The sequence below is a fragment of the Nicotiana tomentosiformis genome, chromosome 4 (genome assembly GCF_000390325.3).
Source record: "Nicotiana tomentosiformis chromosome 4, ASM39032v3, whole genome shotgun sequence".
NCBI classification, from domain to species: domain Eukaryota; kingdom Viridiplantae; phylum Streptophyta; class Magnoliopsida; order Solanales; family Solanaceae; genus Nicotiana; species Nicotiana tomentosiformis.
Genome location: NC_090815.1, coordinates 50,696,571 through 50,718,919, shown reverse-complemented (window position 1 = coordinate 50,718,919; position 22,349 = coordinate 50,696,571). Strand labels below are relative to the sequence as shown.

At 39.3% G+C, this 22,349-nt stretch overlaps 1 non-coding gene across 1 annotated transcript; it reads left to right on the top strand.

Moving 5' to 3' along the window:
- Positions 1 to 17,489: 17,489 nt before the first annotated feature.
- LOC117277922 (small nucleolar RNA R71) lies at positions 17,490 to 17,596 on the top strand. Its single transcript, XR_004508246.1, has one exon. It is a non-coding gene; the product is annotated as a small nucleolar RNA R71 (small nucleolar RNA).
- Positions 17,597 to 22,349: the final 4,753 nt, after the last annotated feature.

Genomic DNA, 22,349 nt, shown 5'->3' with positions numbered 1-22,349 from the left:
GAATAACCATGCGTTCTTCCATATGTTACGTGGTCTTTTCCCATAGTTGGGAATTCATCATACTCGCCTTTCGACACTTGTTGGGATATCCGTGGGAAAGTCTGTTCATCCGTGTATCACTTAACACTTCCTTTCTTATAAGATTCTTAAGAGACTCTCCATAAAGTCCCGATGTACTCTTGGGTTATTATAACATCACATTTATCTCTCCCACTCGTTCTGTCTTTCTTAAAGACTTGGAACTTTAGCTAAATTGCAAATCTATAATTAACTCATTCTAAGAACTTGCAAGCCTTTCACATTTGATCTGTAGTACTTCCTTGGGTTCCATTGTCCCTGACTCTCTAACAAGTATAAAACCCTTTTGCAAACCTTACTCTTAGTTTCTAGTATCGTTGACCTTGTCATGTATATTGCCACATACGAAGAATTTACATTTCCTAACCTTCCACATTATTTTCGTACTAGTGGTTTATCATTTGCATACCCTCTCAGAGAATCACGTTACCCCTTACCACTTTTCTATACTACACATGTCTTCAAAAAAATATCCAAACATCATAACTACAAGGTCTTACTCTTGTTTCATTGTATTTAAGTGGCCTCTCTATGGCCCTTCCTCCCCCACTTGGGGTGAATGATTCACATTTTGAAACAAGTCTTGAATTTAGCAACTTCAGGGACATATGTCTCATGTTTCTATCCCTCATATATATGTTCGACTATTAGGGAGATTTAAGTCACCATGGTATTAACCTTATACGTTCTCTACTCGTATTCAGCCACATAGGCTTGGGATCCAAATCCCTCATGTCAATATCTTTTTTGGAGTGTAACACCACTTCGCACATTCCTGGGATTTTTATAATATTCATAGTGCTACAATTGACTCTCCTTTCATAAATGCTTGTCTCCCGTGAGAGACCTACACATTTATCATTACTCTCCGGGCCATGCCTTTCATATATCACGTGCGTATATAACATGTTTACATCTTAGAATCATATACATAGTTCCCACACTATCCACATGTACTAGTTAAGCTTAGGTCTCATTTATCACGTCAATGCCTCTTTGGAGGTGGGTAATCACTTCTAGCACTCTTCTCATATAAAGTATGCTCATGGTAATATATACTTGTCTGATATGGCCATACCATTCATTCAATATGATACATGTGCCATCTGTTTAATATTCAAGCCTTTACCTATTCGTCATGTCACGTGACAACATTACTTGGAATAAACCAAAAGAGCATTTAAACTTACCTTGAACCTCAACGCATAAACATACCTTGAACATCAACGCACAAGTTGGAGGAAGAACAGTTTCACAACCAATTTCATCGCACGATTCAGAATATCAAAGAAGGGTATTATTCCTAAATGTCCAAGTAGCCTCCTTATTATAGATGTGGTCGACAACACACCGATAAGAAGGACTCTACTAGACACGGCTCCGAGACATCCTAGGACACTTTAAAACCTTTGGCTCTAATACCAAGTTTGTCACGCCCCAAAACCGAGGAGCGCGACTGGCGCTCAACCGAGTGAACCCGACCGAGCAAGCCTGTTAGATTTCATTCTACCCAAACTCATCCATTAATAAAGAGGAGATGTACTCCATTAATCAATCACAGAAAAGATTTTATTAACAACTTCCTTTTCATTCCCATTAGCAACTTCATTCATAATTTCCAAAACATTACAAGTTTATAGAGTTAATAAAAATCATAATTTCCAAGTACCAACATTTCTAGTTCAATTCCCAACATCAACCATAACCCACAACCTGTCTACGGAGCCTCTAAGTACAATAGAAGAGTAATATGAAAATGCCGGCAACAAGGCCCCGGCTATACCTCAAAACACAGTACATGAGGAACAAAAGATACATGACCCCGAATTGAAGTGGGGCTCACCAAATCAGCTGAAAAGAGTGTACTGCTATCACTGATCAATGCCGCCTGCTGAAGAACCACCTACATCCATTAAAGATGCAGCACCCCGGCAAAAGGGACGTTAGTACTGTCGGATAGCACTAGTATGTATAGCTAAATATCCTCTTTCAAAATAGAATGCCCATATAAGAAAAGGCAACACATAGAAACAACAAGTCACAATCAACAATATCCAAACGTCCAGTTAAAACATAATAATTTTCAAAATACGAACTTCATATATAATTTTGGTTGGGAGATCATTAGCACCGATATACCACCGTCTTTGTTAGCACGGAGTCTGATCATGCTCGATCGGCTAGGCCATCTCCCCACGAACAATGTGGTTTGACATGTGATGTGAAAGAAAGTTGTTACCAAGAGTAGTACCACCATATGCGCAATATGGCGTCTGATCTCCACCCGATCAGCTAGGCCGCCTTCCCACATATACCGTGTGGGTTGACTTTTCCAATCCACAAAGGTTCCAGTTTCTTCCCAATTAAGGGGAATAATATCACAATTTCCAAAGGTTCCAATTTCATCCCAAATAAGAGGAATAATCTCAATCCACCCCTACACCGGCACGTGTAGTTTCAGGTGTGGGCCTTATGACCCACCCTTCCTCGGTATTGCTAATGATGCTCCCAAAAATAATTTTGATTTGATTTCCAAATAGAAATATCATAAATACAATTGTCCTCACCTCAACATCTTTCACATTGTATGAATTCTCATTAGTATTTCCAGTCATTCACAATGACAATATTTCCTTGGCTCATTAGGCCATTCAATAGATTCTTTATTCCTGGCACGATGGCCCTATTTCATATTCCACACTTTCACCACTTTCAATTTCAAAATTCACCATCAAGTATCAACATATAGGATATTTCAGAAATCATATACTTCAAATCTATTTGAAAGGGAAACTTCAAACACAAATAGTTTCTTCCCAAAGAATGAGGCATACCAACCAACAATAGAAACACACCATTTACTCTTGCAATACTCTTCCCTAGAAATGACAATGTACAATTTCAACACATGAGTATATATAACTCGAATCACACTGGATATAATTATAAGTCAAAGCATTAGCTAAAGCAGCCACTAATGGGCATGAATTAAGTGCGAAAGCTTTTATACAATTCTATCTTCGAAGTCATTTTTAAACAATTGAGTCGAGACTCATTTCACATTCTTTATTGCATCTTCTCAAATCATTTGCACTACTAGACACAATCATAACTTAAATTCTTGGCACGTTGGCCACACTCTATATCCCCAATTAACTTATTTCACTTCCAACCATCTTTATAGATTATCAACAATAAGACATTTCCAAATTAAGACTTTAGGTACACATATGAGCAATTAAGAGTTAAGAATATTGAGATTTTCTCACACAATTTGGCATACTATCTTTCATTGAAACACGACTCAAAGCCATAACCCTTTAATACATAACCCATACTTTGAAACTTACGGAAACATTATGGAATTCAATTCCAAGAGAGAAAGTTTAGCCATCATAACTCAATCGAGCTTCCTTAACTCTAGAATGATCAGGAATTCTTAGCAATCCCGATCTATTTTGAGACATAACAAAATTGAACTATAATTAGGAAGATATTCATGGTCTCAGCTCATTTGAGTATTTTATCAGACACTAGGTGTGCAAATTTAACCACAAGGTTCTTCTACAAGATTTCCTTCACTCCACAACCCAATCCTTACTTATTTCAGCTCAACAATCTTCCCACAATTCTTATTGGTATATGCACGTATAAATAATAATCTCATACCCATGAATAATACTCCTAATCAACCATCATCTACCCAAATTCGAAATTGAAAATTAGGGTATGGAACCTTACCTCTTAGATGAAGAAGTTGAGGGATTTCTTGTTGGATTTCAAGACTTGGACAAGATCTTGATGAACAAAGCACTTGAGCTTCTTCCTCTCTCTAGAAACCTCTCACTTCTCTCTAAAAATATCAGATTTTTGCTCCAAAATGAGCTTCAAGGCTTATTTATCGAAGTTGGGTCGGGTTATAACAATAGAAGAATGGATACTCCAAATATTCCGGACCGCGCGACAGGTCTTGCCTCGCCAGGATAAAGCCTGGCCTTAGCTCGCTTTAGCCTGGCCTCGCCAGGCTAAAGCCTGGTCTTAACCTGGCCTTGCCAGCTACAGGCTAGCCTTTGTGTATTTGATCATAACTTCTTGTAGGAATGTCCGAATGACGAACGGTTTGAAGCGTTAGAAACTAGACTCAAAGGGATTTAATTTGATAGGTAGATAACCTCATAAGTCATTATAGTTTGGTAGCAGCATATGTTTGAAGTAGGATCTTGTGAAAATTAGGACATCCTTTCCACTTAATGTATCCTACTTGTTCCACACGAATTCTTTCAATTCACAAAACTCCTTAGTATGTTTCAACACACCTTAAACATATACTTTTCATTTCGAAACAATGTGGTTCTATACCATGGGTCTCCTTTAATACTCTAACACGTTATTCCCAAATACCGTTGGCATACTTTAAAATATTAAATCGTAAGAAAATTTTTCTGGGGCCTTACAATATGATTTGGAGGTCCGTGGTAGATTTTGGCTTGAATTGGCGAAATTGAAAATTTGGCAATTTCGGTCGGCAGTGGAAAATTTGAAATCGGGGTCGGAATGGAATTTTGTAAGTTGGAGTAGGTTCGTAGTGTCATTTGTGATGTGTGTGCAAAATTTGAGTTCATTCGCACGTGGTTTGGTTGGTTTCGGCATCAGTTGCCGAATTTGGAAATTTAGAAGTTCTTAGGCTTGAATCCGAGGGTAATTTGATGATTTGATATTGTTTTTAGTTATTTGAAGGTTCGACTAAATTGGTTTGTTGAAATATGACTTATTGGTATTTTTGGTTGAGGTCCCGAGGGCGTCGGGGTGATTCCGGGTGGTTAACAAATTTGTCGACGTTGGAAAATGCAGCTGAAGCGCTACTGCTATTTTCGCACCTGAGGAAGCAAGAGTCGCAGGTGCAAGGCCGCTGGTGCACGTGGGGAGTTAACAGGTGTGGGCAATGCTGGTCTAGGCAGGTTGCGCATGTGCAAGTTGGAGGTCGCATCTGCGAACCCGCAGGTGCAAAACTTGAGGCGTAGATGAGGAAAGGGAGATGCTGGGCAGGCTTCGCAGAAGCGGAGGAAACGCGCAGGTGCACTTTTGCAGGTACGAGAATTTGCTGCGCAGATGCGGAAAAATGTGAGGCCAAGGCTGGAGCGCAGGCGTGAAGGATTTGGCCGCACCTGCGAGCCCGCATATGCGAGGCATGTAGCGCAGGTGCGGAAGCTGGGGAATTAAGTGGAGTTCACGGATACGGTGCCTTAACCACAGGTGCGGTCCCGCAGGCACCAAAAAAGAGCCCGCACGTGCAAAAAACCTGGGTAGAAACCTTAAATAGAACCCTTCGCGAATTTGGTTCATTTCCACCATTTTTCAAGTCGGTTTTTGGAGCTTTTGGAGTGATGTTTGAAGGGTGATTCAAGGGCTATCAGTGAGGTATGTTGCTTGAGCCCTAATACTCGTATATATGGTGATTTCCCGTTGTTTAATCATGTAATTAGTGAAAATGAGGGGTTAGGGCTTGGAATATTTGGAGAGTAATTTAATGATTTGAAGGACCAAACGATGTTGGATTTTGATGAATTTGGTATGGTTAGATTTGTTAGTGAATGAGCTTTCTAGCTTTGTGAATTTTGTCAGATTTTGAGACGTGGGCCCGGATTTTGTCGGATTCAAGAAGGAATTCATTAATTTTGGTCTAATTTTGTAGCTTTTCTTGTGGAATTCATTCCATTAGTGCGTATTGATGGTATTGTACTGATTGTGAATAGATTCGGTGCATTTGGAGACCGAGTCCAGAGGCAAAAGCATTGCGGGGTAGAGATTTGACCGGTTCGAGGTAAGTAACGAGTGTAAATCTAGTCCTGAGGGTATGAAACCCCGGATTTCGTATCATTTTACTATTTTGCGGTGACGCACATGCTAGGTGACGGGCGTGTGGGCGTGCACCGTTAGGGATTTGTGACTTGGTCCATCCCGTAGCAGCTGTAAAGTTGCATATTTTGTTGAAACTATATGATACTTATATATTTTAGAAAGAGTTTCTGTAAACTGGGTTGAATGCCATGTTTGGGCCCTGTGCCAGTGCTGTTTGGACCCTTAGGGGCCTTTTCTTACTATCCTCTCATTGTTTTCGATTAAAAATCTATACTCAGTCATGGTTATACTTGTTTACTGAATAACTCAGTTTTATGACTCTATTTTGATGCATATAAATGTTGTTTTGGGCCGAATGCCCTGTTTTTACTGAAATGCCCGAGTGGCTTGAGAGGTTTATGACTGAGTGAGGCCGAGGGCCTGATTTGTGAGGATATTTATGGGATCGGGCTGCACGCCGTAACATGTTGCATATTTATGGGATCGGGCTGCACGCCGTAGCATGTTTGATATCGGCCGAGAGCATGATTGTGAGGATGAGTGTGGATCGGGGCTGCCCGCCTGCAACATACTTTATTATTATAGCACGTGAGTTGTCCGTGTAGATTATAGCGCTTGGGCTGAAGGAGCCCCTGCGGAGTCTGTACACACCCCCAGTGAGCGCAGGTACCTACTGAGTGTGAGTGCCGAGTGCTGAGTGACTGGGAGGCATAAGTGATTGTAAGGTATGCCCGAGTGGCAAGATTGATTGTGAGGTATGCCCGAGTGGCACGAGTGACTGTGAGGTATGCCCGATGGGCTATATATGAGTGATGTTTTGCCCGAGGGGGTGTTTATGATTTCATCATTTTGCTCACTTTTACATTTTTCCTCTGTTTGAAAACTGTTGAAAAATATCTTTAAATTATTTTTACTGGAACTGGGTTTAAACGAGTTGTTTTGATTTAAATCCTGATTTTAAAAGCATGTGGTATTTTTCTGAGATTTCCCGATATGAACGTTATATGTTTTATTGCTCGTCACTACTGCTCAGTCTTTATTTATTGTTGTTACTTACTGAGTTGGCATACTCACATTACTCCCTGTACTTTGTGTGCAGATCCAGGTATAGCTGGACACGGTAGCGGTTGTTGATTATTTTGGTTGCAGATTTTCTCAGGGATAGTAAGGTAGCTGCTTGGCGACCGCATCCCCTGCTTTTCTCCTTCTTATCTTCCTCTAGTTGTATTTAGCTATTTCCCAGGCTGAGTTAGCCTTGATATTGTTAGACAGATTGTTGTAGATGCTCATGACTAGTGACACCCCGATATCGGGCTTTTCTTTTCTACACTTTTATTTTGATTTGAAATCCTTTGCAAAGATTTTTATGTTAAATAGCATTGAAATTATCTTTGAAATGAAAATATCGGTTTGTTTTGGAAATGAGTCAACTTTCCTAGTTCCACGATAGGCGCCATCACGACAGGGGTTTGTTTGGGTCGTGACATATAGAGTCATTCGAAGAGCATGTCGATGTTGGCGTGACCGAGGCAGATAGTAATATTGTTGTGATGAGGGAGGAAAAGATCGAGGCTCCCAAACTGCCGGTGTTCTGAGGTGTTCATGATCCACAAGAATTGGAGAACTTCCTTTGCCACTTGGAGAACTACTTCAAGCATGGCAAAGTGAGAGATGGCGCGGCCAAGATCAACATTGTTGTGTTGTACCACTCATAGATTGCCGCGTTGTGGTGGCATCAAAAGTGTGCTGACATGGAGAAGGGGATATGCAAGATTGAGACATGGGAGTAGTTCAAGAAGGAATTGAAAAAGCAATTTTACCGATGAATGTGGTGTACGATGCTAGGTGGAATCTAAGAGAGCTCCGACAGACGGCCACAATTCGGGAGTATGTGCGTGGGTTCACTACCTCAATACTGCAAATCTCGTCGTTGTCTGAGAAAGATTCCCTCTTCTACTTCATGGATGGATTGCAAAATTGGGAAAAGCAAGAGTTAAGAAGACATCAAGTAGCCAATGTGTACGAGGCCATAGCAATAGCTGAGTCGCTCGTTGACTTCAAGATGGAAATTTCCAAGTCCAAAGAAGGCAACGCTGAAAGGGGTGGGGGAGATCATAACAAGGACAACGGGAACGACATAGCCGAGGTATACAAGGACAATGGCAAGGGGCCATCCCATAACGGACAGGGGTCTAAGAGAAACGACAAGGGGATGGAAAATGGTAGCGACTACGTGCCTAAGGGAGGGTGCTACTTCTGTAAAGGATCGCATCGGGCAAGTGAATGCCCAGAGTTGGGGAAGCTTGCAATTGACCGGGAACTTTGCTCAGGAACATAAGGGTGACACGGGAGCGACCACCTGTATTGGGGGGATGCGCTTGGAATCTAAGCCTAAAGTAGGGGATTCCAAAGCCTATCATGGCGCCATGCAAACGGAGCATGGTGGTAGCAAGAAACATTGGGCGGACATAGTTGAAGAGGATGGCGAGTTACAAAGTGATGGCATGCTATCGGACTTAGACGATGCACCAAGTAGAGGGGTCAAATTTTCTAGCAAGGCTGGGACCATGGAGGGCAGCCAAATAGGGAGTGGAAGCATGGACCCGAAGCTTGAGAAGCTGCTAGACTTGGTTGAGTCATGGGGAGATTCAAGCCAAGAGCAAGGAGAGGTTATCCGATAGGCGAAGGATCGAGGCCATCATTACTAGCCGTCCAAAGTACAAATGGGGCAAGAAGAAAGGTGACTAGTACCATGTGACATGGGAAGGCGAAGTGCTGCATAGGGCATCATGGCTAATGGACAAAGATCTCTGGCGCGTACGTGTCGATGCTTTGTGCCGAGGGCGGCATAAAATTGGGTGGGGGAGAGTGTCATGGCCCGCCACATCATCATGCTACGTAGGTACCACTTAGCATATATTTTGCCATATGGAAAGCTTACATATGAAATATACTAGCACATGTGGGAAGGTTCTAGAGAAATATGAAGATTTCTCATGGAAGACCTTAGAACCCTATGACATTGCTAGGAAAGTCCTTAGAAGATTCTAGCTATGTAGAAAATTCTAGAGAAAGGACTTACTTGTAAATATTAAGGGACTTGTATAATAATTATTATTTACTTACTAGCCCCTAGGAGACTAGTATACAAAGGGGGCTATTCAATTATAACTCATCAAGAAAAACAATCAAGTTCTCTAGAATACAAAAGATTCCTTTGGAAATTCTCATGTGTTCTAACATTTCCTTAGCGATCTTTAGTGTAGTAAGGCTGACATGGCATAACAAGATCATGAGCGAGTTGCGCAAGATCATAAGCAAGTTGTCAAGTGTCACACGTGCGCTTAGTTGAAGACTAAGGACGTGACATTAGTTATTAAATTTTACATTTATTTGTATGTTAATGAATGATATAGGTACATAAGGAGAATAAATTTGGAGAAAAAATAATGAGTTGGAATAAAACGAGGTGTGTCACATCCACTATATTGCTGAAGGTTGACAATTAAAATATAAACAGCACTAAAGTTTCGTTAGATATTACTTTGACTTGAGCTTGCTAAAACAAACAAGCACGAAGCATTGAAAAGGTTGAGGGATACTTGGACAAAAATTGAGGGCATGAGAAAAGATGCAAGCACCAGTCTAGCGCCAGGCGCTGGCCTGGACCCTACATTACGGAAATTTTTTATTTTGTTTGGGACAAGGTTATTTTGGCCCTACACAGTCCCAACTCTTATAAAAGGCTTATAAAACTAATTTGGAGGATATCTAACATACTTTGAAGGAGAATTCACGCAAGGGAACACAAACCATGCTTGAAGAGGTTTCTAACTAGTTTTGTTTTCTCCTCTCTTCCTTTAATCTCATAGTTAATTAGTTCTAGAGTTGTGGGGTGCTACATGAACGTTATAATTTGAAGCTTCAATTGTTCTTATTACTTTATTGTATTGGTTTATTTATTGTATGACGAGCTCGAAACATACACTTAAATTATGCTCGCTAGTCAAAGATAGTATAGTATAATATCGTATCCACAAGCATTGGGGTTAAATAGCATTTTCGTAGTTTCTATCTTGATTGCTATCCAAGATGATCACAATTTAGAATTATATGATTTATAACTAAAATTAAATAAGAATTTAAAGCTATTGACTAATGACTATCGAAACAAGGAATAAGCAAAGAAGGTTATCAATGGGAGAAAATAGAATTTTGATAGGATAGGTGCAAGATAATTGTTTGAGATCTAACTCTAGATAATTCACTTATAATGTTGAAGTGAGTCTCTCGAATTTACTCAATTATTAGTTCAAACATTTAGTAGAAACTCCTCTATCGATTAAGTCTCAACCTCAAGAGATGAACCAATTTAAACACAAGAAGATATTCAAGAATTCGTAGTGGATTGGTCTTTAGGAGAACCTCTTTCGATTATCCTCCTAACTAGGTTTAATCAATTATTCAACTAGCCTCTTTCAATTACTTAGAAGAATTAAAGAACTCAACCAACAATATAATGTAAAGATATCACAAGTTATGCCTCTCTCGATTACATGAACAAGTGAATATAGATGCAACAGTTAAATCATCCAAAAATGCTTCAATACATAAAACTAGAGTTATCATCAACAAACAATCATCAAAACATCAAATCCATCAAACCCTAGATATGGAGAAATTCATCACAAATAAAATTAAAGTATAGGAAAACATAAATTCAATCCAAACTCGGGTCATGAGTGAGGAAGGAATGATGAAATCCTCGTGCTCGTATTCTTCCAACTCCTCCTTAGCCTCCTTAGGTCCAATATGTGTCAAAAGTCCAGAAAATAATATTTTTCCATGTATTTATACCAAGTAGGGTCGGGCCCAAACGAAATCACCTTCTCCTAGCCGAAATAGGATTTTTACTCTGTAAAGATTGCACAGGCGCACCGCATGGGGCGACGCGCCATGTGGGGAATTAGTGGGGAAATCTTGAGAGTTGGTTCTGATAGGCAGCAGAGAAATGGGCAGCCGCGGTGCGCCACGCTCCGCACTAGTGCAAATTTATCAAAGTACGGCTCAAATCTTGCATTTTGACATCCAGACTTGGTCCTCGACCCCTGGACACGATCTCAGCTTAATATCTTAGGCTTTTACTCGGACTTCAAAGCTCCAAATCACTCGAATTCATTCCATAACATATACATAGCTCGGAATCACTCCTACAAGGCATACAACACACAATAAGTGCAAAACACTATCAATTAAAGCTCAAAGCGAGTAAAGTGCAGTGAATTAGAGTGCAATAAGCGACTAAAATATACAATTATAGCCTACCATCAATACCCCACACTTAAACCATTTCTCGTCCTCGAGCAATCAAACTACACTTCACATAGACACAGCCTTTTTCAACAACTCTCATAACTCATCATACCAAAAATATTTAAAACAGATTAAATACAATACCGTAACATCCTAGCCTCAAGATTTGACTCAAAAGCACCATGTAATATTTATAACCCGCTCACTTAGTCTAAAATAGAGGTCAACGACATTAACTTTCCTTCATGAATCAAGTGCCCTCACACAACCATAAAGAGTAGTTCCACACACAATATAATTTAAGAACAAATAGGAACTCAAGATAGAAAGAATTGAATCACCCTCATAAACAATATTCATATGCCACATAAGACGTACCATAGGGTTGCTCGTAATGTACTACTTTACTAATGGAGCTCATTGGTTGTAATGTAGGATGCGTGATGGGTAGGATACATTTAGATATAATAGTGACTACACCTCCCTAAGCACTTTTAATACATACAATTAGCCATTCAAAACCCCATACTTATGCCAAACCATAACTCCACCTTGACATCAATATATGTCAACTCCCTACTTCTTTAAGCACAATTACATCAAGAGTCACCACTATCAAGGAACATTTTTCACAATCATACAATTATTTTTTTCTTTCTTTTTCAATTCAAGTGGCTTTTACTTTTTTAAAACAGTGCACCTTTCTCCTTATTTTATTAGTTCCACTCAAAAGCCAAACAAATCAACCCACACTTCAACTTTTACAAAGTTCATAACAAAATCAAGTGTTCACGAGAGGTAAAAGGTTCAAATAGATGGTCAATTCAAATAAATGGGTAAGGCTTGTAATGTGGTTGCCACTATCAAGACTCACCACTATCAAGGAACATTTTTCACAATCATACAATTATCTTTTTTCTTTATTTTTCAATTCAAGTGGCTCTTACTTTTTAAAAACAGTGCACCATTCTCCTTATTTCATTAGTTCTACTCAAAAGCCAAACCAACCACCCCACACTTCAACTTTTACAAAGTTCATAACAAAATCAAGTGATTACAAGAGGTAAAGGGTTCAAATAGATGGTCAATTCAAATAAATGGGTAAGGCTTGTAATGTGGTTGCCAAAGAAACAGGCTTACAGGCTCAGAGGGGCTAACTAAGATACATAACAATTAGGTGGGTAAAAGTTTATAATTGGCTCAACAAAGAAACGCCTAAATCACTTTCAAGACTGAATAAAATTACTATTTCTCTTTGCAAATACACGGGGCAAGTTCTAGACATCAAATACAATGCATAGAACAACACAAAACCTCACACCCACATGGCACATAACTCACTCAAGATTGGATTATCAAGACACTCTAGTCAAAGCAGTTAAGCAACGTAAAGATTATACAATCTAAGGTACTTATGCAAGAGCCAAAACCTGAGCCTAAGCGTCATAACTAAAGCACTTACTATTCTCAAGGTATAATAAATTCAAGATATATTTCCTTCCATCTAAACCATAGCACAAGTTTTCCTACTCTTAACAAAAATAAAAACTAACTACACCCGGTTCAAACAAAACCCTTGGAAAAGAACCGCGGCACAAAGAAAAACCAAAGGGGAATTAATACACTACCTAACAAAATAAAATCTTTTTGTCTTTTTCCTTCGACTTTAATCCCTCAAGAGAATCTGTCGATGATATCCATCATCGGGAAAAATCGAAAAAATTTCAATTTTTGTGACATGTTTATTTTGTTTTCAATTCTTTTCTATCTCTAACTACCAAAACTAACAAAACAAAAAACTAAAACTAAAATACATACATACATACAACATATCCCCCACCCCACACTTTAAGTTGTGGTATGTCCCATGACACACAATTAAAAAGCATAAGGTAAAGAAAACTTCCCTGAACATCTAATCGGGGTCTGAGTCGAAGTCGGGCTCCATTCCTCGCCTTTGAACTAATGCGGACATCCATGCAGACAGCTTCTTCTCAGCCTTTTTGGGGTATACCCCACACTTATATTTCTCACTTAGTGCAGCCTTTTCTTTCGAGCCCTTCACTTTCCACTCAACACTCGCAGCTAGTTTTTCATTTTGTGCCCCCTTTGCTACATTCATATCAAAAGTCATCATTTCCTCACCCACTATAAGCATGAGTTTCCTCTCGTGTATATCCAATATAGCTCTACCTGTCGCTAAGAATGGTCTTCCTAGAATGAGGGGTACCTCCTTGGTTTCCTCTATTTTTACCACTATAAAATCTATAGGAAATACGAACTTATCCACCCGAACTAACACATCTTCCACTATCCCCTCGGGTATCAAAGTCATTTGGTCTACCAGCTGCAACGATATTGGCACCGACCTTATCTCTCCAATCTCCTTCTCAAGTTTCCTGTAAATAGACAAAGGCATTAGATTAATTGAGGCACCAGAATCACATAGAGACTTATCAAAATTAATAGAGCCTAAAGAGCAAGGTATAGTAAAACTCCCTGGATCTCTACACTTTTGTGGGTGTTTATTTTGCAATATTGTGATGCAATGCTCTATGAGCTTGACCATTGAGGTCTTCTCGAATTTCCCATTCTTCGTCGGGATCTCCTTCAAGCATTTAGCATAAGATGACATTTATGAGAGCACTTCTGTGAATGGTAAGTTTACATGAACCTGTTTCAGCACATCCGGAAATCTCGCAAACTGCTTGTCCAGCTTTTCTCTACATATATTTTGAGGGAAAGGTAAAGCAAGCATATGCTCGCTCTCATCATGTTCCTCCCTTCTCAATTTTTCTTCCTTCTTCTTCTTCTTAGTTTTCATCGGGCCTTTCTTCTTTTTATCAACAAAATTCTTCAGATGCTCCCCACTTTATTTTTCAAGTATCACATCCTTTTGGATCGGGGTGGGATCTTTCAACACTTGCCCACTTCTCAAAGTTACAAAATTTACTGTTTCTTTGGGATTCTTTCTGTAACACCCCGGAAAATTTCGAAGTACTTAAGTATAAAGCCCGGTAAAGTTTGAAAAGAAAATAATATTTCATGGTGCCGGACTCGCAAGCTCGCCGTGGCTCGGACTTTTTGGGTTGAACAATGCACCGGAAAGTAAAGGAAAATTTTTGGTGGAAAAGTGCATTTTTGCGATCCATTATGCGACCGCAGAACCACTCTGCGGACCGCATAATGGCCGCAGAGTAAGGCAGTTAATTGGGTTAGTTGGAAGCAACTATGCGGTCGACTATGCAACCGCATAATTGTTATGCGGTGCATTATGCGACCACATAGTGACCGCATACACAGACAGTTCTTTTGGCTATTTTGTAACCAATTATGCGACTGATATGCGGTCCGCATATAGGTTATGCGATCGCATACCTTGTTCCGAAGCTCCATTTTTGGGTTTTTAAAACCCGACCCTATTTCGTTAAATACATTCTTTGGGCCATTTTTGAGACATAATCTGATATTTTAGAGTGAGAGAGAGTGCCCTAGAGTGAGAAGGTGTGCTTCAATAATCTTTCTTCAATTCTTGCTCATGTTTTGGAAGAATAAGAAGGGAAACTCACTAGGTCTTCATCCTAGAGGTAATATTCTACACCCTAAACCCTAATTTTGAAATTTTCTGAAAATGGGTAACTAGCGAGATAATTTTTGGGCATGATAGTTGTTTATTTTACATGCATGTGTTCAAAGGGTGTAGGAAGATTGTTGAGCTAAAAATGGTAAAGATTGGGTTGTGGGATGATGGAATTCTCCATAAAAGGGCCTTGGAGCCTTAATACACACTTAGTGTTTGATAAAATGCTCAAATGAGATCGAACCATGATCATCTTCCTAATTTTGATTCAATTTGTTATATTTCTACAATAGATTGAAGTTGCTAAGAATTACGGAACATTTAGAGTGTATGAAAGCTCAAGTGAGGTATGTTAGATAAACTCTACTCTTAGAATTGAATCCTACGATATTCATGTAAATTATGTATGTCCCGAGTGATTCATTATGAAATTGGCTATTCCGAGTAAGATCGGGTTGAAAGATATATGTTCAACAAGCATCCCAAATGCTCTATTCATGTTATGTTACCAATTGAGGATGTGTTAAAATATGGGTTGTGCATTAATAATGTTTCGACTTTAAGTCAAGTTCAAATGAAGGCTATTATGCCAAATTTTGTGAAATATCTCTATGTGCATTAGACTCTAAATTGCTCACATGTGTACAACACACTTTGATTGGAATTGTCTTTGTTTTTGATGATGAGGATGATATTTGAAATTGATAATGTGAGCATGAAATACTGAATATGGCCAACGTGCCAAGAATGATCTGATAATTATGGCCACTAGTGCCAATGAAGTGAAAAGATGTGAAAGTATTATGAGATGTGATGATTGATATAAAAAGGTTAATTTCTCAAATATGACAGTCTAGCCGATCGGGTCGTGATCGGACACCATGCCGTACACATGGTGGTGATTGCGCTGGAAATTATAATTGAAATTGTGATTGTTGTCGATGTCCCTAATGGATAGCCTAGCCGATCGGGTCGTGATCGGACTCCGTGTTAAAGATGGTGGTATTGATATTGAGAGAAATTATGGTTGATGTTTCAACTGAGATAGCCTAGCTGATCGGGTCGTGATCGGACTCCGTGTTAAAGACGGTAGTATTGATATTCAGAGAAATTATGGTTGATGTTTCTACTGAGATAGCCTAGCTGATCGGGTCATGATCGGACTCCGTGCTAAGAGTGCGGTGGTACTGGTTTTGTGAATAATGGTATTGTGAATAATGGTATTGGTATGGTGAATAATGGTACTGGTATTGTGGACAATGGTATATCGATACCAAAAATCTCCCAATGTGAGATATGGAAATTAATTTGAGCACTGTCTTGATCTTAAATTGAGGTTTGATGTTAATTAAGGCTTTCATTGATATTATGTAATCTTATTTGTATTATTTGTCATTCTATTGAGAGGGTGTTTAGTTATACATACTAGTGCTATTCGACAGTACTAACGTCCCTTTTGCCGGGGGTGCTGTATCTTTCAATGGATGTAGGTGGTTCCACAGCAGGAGATATTGGTCAGTAACAGTGCATCTTCTTCCCAGCTGACTTGGTGGGCCCCACTTCATTCCGGGGTCATGAATCTTTTGTACTTTGTGTATTCTGTTTGAGGTATAGCCGGGGCCTTGTTGCCGGCATTATCATTGTACTCTTATTTATCTATAGAGGCTCTGTATACATAGTGTGGGTTGTGTATTGGTGCTGGGAAAGACAAACTATGCTATGTTGTGGTTGTATTACTTGTCCATTTGAGACTTTAAAAATGTTGAAACTTATGGTAAGAAATTGGTAATTGCAGACGTGACCACTTTATTGTTTAATTAAGGAAAACATATATTCTCTTTATTCATGAATGAGTTTGGGTAGAAGGAATCTAACAGGCTTGCTCGGTCGGGTTCACTCGGTTGAGCGCCGGTCACGCTCCTCGGTTTTGGGGCATGACACTTTCAGTGTCAGCGGGGAGAGTGCCTTGAACCCTCTCAGATAATATTGTTGCAATATGTCCCACTTGTCTCTCCAATTTTCGAATACCAATGCCCAATTCTTTGATAGCTTCTCCATGAGCGTCCAACCTCTCATATGTCTTGATAATGAAAGCCTTCATTAGATCCTCTAGACCAGGCTGAATGGGCTGTTGAGGGTGAAATTGCTGCCTCTGCTAATTTTGGTATACTGGAGCTCCTTGTCCCTGCGGTCTAGAGTTATTTTGTTGCCAAGCATTTGCAGTACCTGCAGGTGAACTCCATGAAACATCAAGGTGCCTCTGTCCCATTGCATTAAAATTGTAGTTCCCCACAGCATTTACTTCCTCAGTTGAGTCTTAACACTCATGAGTAGGGTGTCCTCTTCCACATATATCGTAGGCTGCATGCGGCTCACTTTGTATCGAGGCTGAGGTCAGCTTCCTTATTTCTTTGTCCATAGCATCAAGCTATACCTACACACAGATGTGTTAACGTCAACCTGGTGAACACTAGCTGATCTTCTTCTTTCCGCACCCTTAGAGGTCCATTGATTAGCATCTTCAGATAACTCATCAAGAATTGTAACTATCTCCTCTGGAGTCTTCTTCATCAACGGGCCTCCAGCTGCATTGCTCAATGTTCTATATGAGGCCGGTGTCAATCCATTCCAAAAGTCCCGGAGGTGCATCCAGAGTTCAATTCCGCTATGTTGACACTTTCTAACGATCTCCTTGAACCTCTCCCATGCTTCAAAAACAGTTTCCGTATCTATCTGGCAGAAGTTATAGATTTTTTTTCTAAACTTGCCCGATTTAGCTGAGGAGAAATATTTATCAAGGAATTTTCTCGTCATCTCCTCCCATGTTCTAATTGATCCCGTGGGCAAGCTTCGAAGCCACTGTTTCGCATCATCTTTGAGTATGAAGGGGAATGCCCTTAAGTACACTACATCTTGTGACATACCATTATATTGAAAGGTGTTCATAATCTTCTCGAAGTCCATTAGATGTGTGGCTGGATCTTTGTTTGGCTTCCCTCTGAAGACACAGCAATTCTGAAGAGTTTGAAGCAACCCTTGCTTCAATTCAAAATTGTTTGCTGCAATCGGAGATGGTCTAACACTTGATAAACCTTGATTGTAGACCGGTCTAGCATAATCGCCAAGTGGTCTCCCAGGCATGGGAGCTATATTTCCGAACTTGTCTGCACCCAAGGGTTGATTTTGAGCAATTCTCCGACCCCTCTCTTCTTCATAGATAATCTTCGCATCTCTATAGTTTCTTCCTCAGCATCCCATGCAGCTTGCTCTCTTCACTGGGCTGCTTCGCTCGCAGCCAAATCCATATTATCATCACTATTTCTAGCAATCGTTTCTTTGGTTGAGGATTGCCTAACCTTCTCTAAAGTCTCGGTGAGATTTCTTTCCTTCTTCAACGGCCGCAGTTGTTTTTCTACCTCTCGCTCGTATGGTAGCACTTCTTTCGTAGAAGTTTGAGTCATGCACCAATCTAAATCTATAGCCTGTGAACAGTCAAAGAACACCAACCGTAAAAAGGGAAAAAGAAAATAAAAAGAAAAAGAAAAATTCTTTAATTAGCACTATAAACTATTTCAAACACTATTGATTGCCAATCCCCAGCAACGGCGGCAAAATTTAACGAGCTCGAAAAACACACTTAAATTATGCTTGCTAGTCAAAGATAGTATAGTATAATATCGTATCCACAGGGATTGGGATTAAATAGTATTTTCGTAGTTTCTAGCTTGATTGCTATCCAAGATTATCATAATTGAGAATTATATGATTTCTAACTAAAATTAACTAAGAATCTAAAGGTATTGACTAATGACTATCGAAACAAGGAATAAGCAAAGAAGGTTATCAATGAGAGAAGATAGGGTTTTTATAGGATAGGTACAAGATAATTGTTCGGAATCTAACTCTAGATAATTCACTTCTAATGTTTAAGTGAGTCTCTCGAATTCACTCAATTAATAGGTCAAACGTTTAGTAGAAACTCCTCTCTCGATTAAGTCTCAACCTCACAAGATAAACTAATTTAAGCACGTGAAGATATGCAAGAATTCGTAGTGGATTGGTCTTAAGGAGAATCTCTTTCGATTATCCTCCTAACTAGGTTTAATCAATGATTCAGCTAGCCTCTTTCGATTATTTAGAAGAATTAAAGAACTCAACCAACAATATAATGCAAAGATATCACAAGTTATGCCTCTCTCGATTACATGAACAAGTGAATATAGATGCAACAGTTAAATCATCCAAAAATGCTTTAATACATAAAACTTGAGTTATAATCCAAAAAAAATCATTAAAACACCAAATCCTTCAAACCCTAAAGGAACTTACTCCATAGATATGTAGAAATTCATCACAAATAAAATTAAAGTATAGGAAAACATAGATTCAATCCAAACTCGGGTCTTGGGTGAGGAAGGAATGATGAAATCCTCGTGCTCGTGTTCTTTCAACTCCTCCTTAGCCTCTTTAGGTCCAATATGTGTCAAAATTCCAGAAAATAATATTTTTCCATGTATTTATACCAAGTAGGGTCGGGCCCAGACGAAATCACCTTCTTCTAGCCGAAATAGGATTTTCACTCTATAAAGATTGCATAGGCGTGCCGCATGGGGCTACGCGCTATGCGGGGCATTAGTAGGGAAATCCAGATAGTTGGTTCTAACAGGCAGTAGATAAATGGGCAGCCGCGGCGCCCCACGTGCCAAACTAGTGCAAATTGATCGGAGTGCGGCTCGAATATTGCGTTTTGACGTCCAGACTTGGTCCTCGACCCCCGTACACGATCCCGACTTAATCCCTTAGGCTTTTGCTCAGACATCAAAGCTCAAAATCACTAGAATTCATTCTATAACATGTACATAGCTCAGAATTACTCTTACAAGGCATAAAACACACAATAAGTGCAGAACACTATCAATTAAATCTCAAAACTAGTAAAGTGCAGTGAATTAGAGTGCAATAAGCGACTAAAATACGCAATTATAGCCTACTATCGGTGCTTAATTATTTGATTGCTTGATCACCAATTGAATACTATCTATGAGTCTAGGATTGAACAGAAGGTGAGAATTCTAGATTACATATAGGATTCAATAGAGCAAGATCTTGAACCTGAACTACGGGAGCGAATTTTGCGGTTAGGATCGAACTATACCTAATCGCGTTGTTTGGTTACTATATAGGAATTATTAATGTGTTCTTGTTAATCCTAACATCATATAATATAGGCTCTAGGATAGCTTGAATAGGCGAGTAGTACTTCGATCGAATGCTACGAGTAATATTAACCTTGTCAATCAATAAACTAGATAAACTAATTGGACAGTTTAATAAGAAAACTCAAAGGTATTATTAGCTACTCATAGCTCTGCAATAATTTCTCTCATTGTCTCTAAGCTTGCCGCCTTGTTTTATTTAATCTCTTAGTTTACAGCTCTAGAGTTATAGTTAATAATCATACTTTAGAAAATCGCTTGAATAGATTAACTGTTTTAGTTTGATTTAGTTGATAGTTAATCACAAGTACTCATGGGAACGATATTTTATTTATCACTTTATTACTTGAAGACCGCGTATACTTGCCTATGCGTTTTGGAGCGACAAGTTTTTGGCGCCATTGTTGGGGACGTAGAAATTAACTATTCTTCTAGATTAGATTTTTACTTTTTGTCTATTCAAGTTTTTAGTTTTAGTTTCGTTTAATATTTTATTTTTTACATGGCATCTTGAAACAAAAATTGGTTGAATGTTGGTTATTCTTATTTTGGTGATCTCTATCCATATTGTGGAGGACCACACTTGTGGAAAATTGGTCGGGGACTTGGAATTATTGTCCTTACTATTTTTATCCTTCTCTGAGCCCTTCTTATGTTATTTGTAATAATATTTGTGAGCATGATAGGAGCAATAATGTAACGATTCGACCGGTCATTTTGAGATCCAGTACGTCATTCAGCGATTTGAGTAGCTTCACCTTATGTATTATGACTTGCACGTGTGGTTGGTTTCGATTTTCAAGGAGTTTTGAGTTGATTGGGAAGAATAATTCTCAATTCGGAAGCCTTAAGTTGGAAGAATTGACCAAGGTTTGACTTTAGAGTAAACGACCCTAGAATCGGGATTTGAAAGTTCCAATAGGTTCGTATGATCATTTTTAACTTGGGCATATATTCAAATCGAGTTTCGGGTAGACCGGGAGCGTTTCGGCGCTTATTGTGGAAAGTTGGTAATTTGAAGGTTTTAGAACTTCCTAAGTTTGATATGAAGTGGACTTTGGTGTTATCAATATCCGTCTGGGGTTCTGAACCTAAGAATAGGTGCGTATTATGATTTTTTATCTTGTACATAAAATTTGGCATCATTCCCGAATGTTTAAGCGCGATTTGAACGTGCTCGGGGAAGTTTCAATACTTCAAAGTTAAAAGAAGGATATTGATCATTGATTCATGGTTTAGATGTTATTCGTGGCATTTCGAGCCTTTGGATAAGTTTTAATAAGGTATTGGGATTGGTTGGCATGATTGGACGGGGTCTCGGGGGCCTCGGGTGTGTTTCAAGTTGGTTTCAAATCAAGTTTGGATGATTTGCTGGTTGTTGGTTCTGGTTTTGTTCATCGCGAAGGCGTAGGGAAGATCGTATTCGCGAACAAGGATTTGAGCTGGAGGATTGTTTGTTCATCGCGTTCGTGGTAGTGGCTTCGCGTTCGCGAAGATGTGCGGAAGAAGTGAATCGCATTCGCAAAAAGGGGTTCACGTTCGTGAAGAGGAAGCTGGGCCTGGAGACTAAGCCCGCGAGGCAGCCTGGAGAAATATCGCATTCGCGAGTCTTTTCTTGTGTTCGTGAAGAAAAGTATTGGAGCTGGAGCTGGAGCTAGTTGTGCTTCACGAACGCGAGGGCCACGCCGCGTTCGCTATAAAGGGTCTCATGGATAGTGTATAGGTTTGCAAAATCAGGTTTTGGTTCATTTTATCTCAATTCATCCATGGGGCGATTATGGAGTGCCATTTTCATCATCTCTCATGGGGTAAGTGATTCCTACGCAATGTGAGTTAAATACATGGCTTACATATGGATTTAGACATGAAATATGAGAAAATTGTGGGATTTTTGAAGAAAACCCTAGAAATGGTAATCTTTGATTTTGATCAAAAAATTTGACATGAAATTAGTAAAATATTATATATTTGAGTTCGTGGTATATGGGTAATGTTTATCTTCAAACATTTTCGGAATCCAAGCCTGGGGTTGACCTTGTTGAATTTTTTAGCAGAGTTGGGAATTATTATAAATTATTAAATTACGAATATTGGAGTATATCTTGATTGGTTTGCATGTTGTTTGATTGGAGTTGGTTATCGGATTTCTGAGTAAGGTACGTCTCATGTCTAACCTTGTGAGAGGAGAATTACCCCGTAGGTGTTATATTTGTTATGTGCTACATGTTGTGGGGTTACACACGTATGAGGTGACGAGTGTCTTTATGTATGTTAGAATTCCTAATTAGGTCCGGGTAGATTTA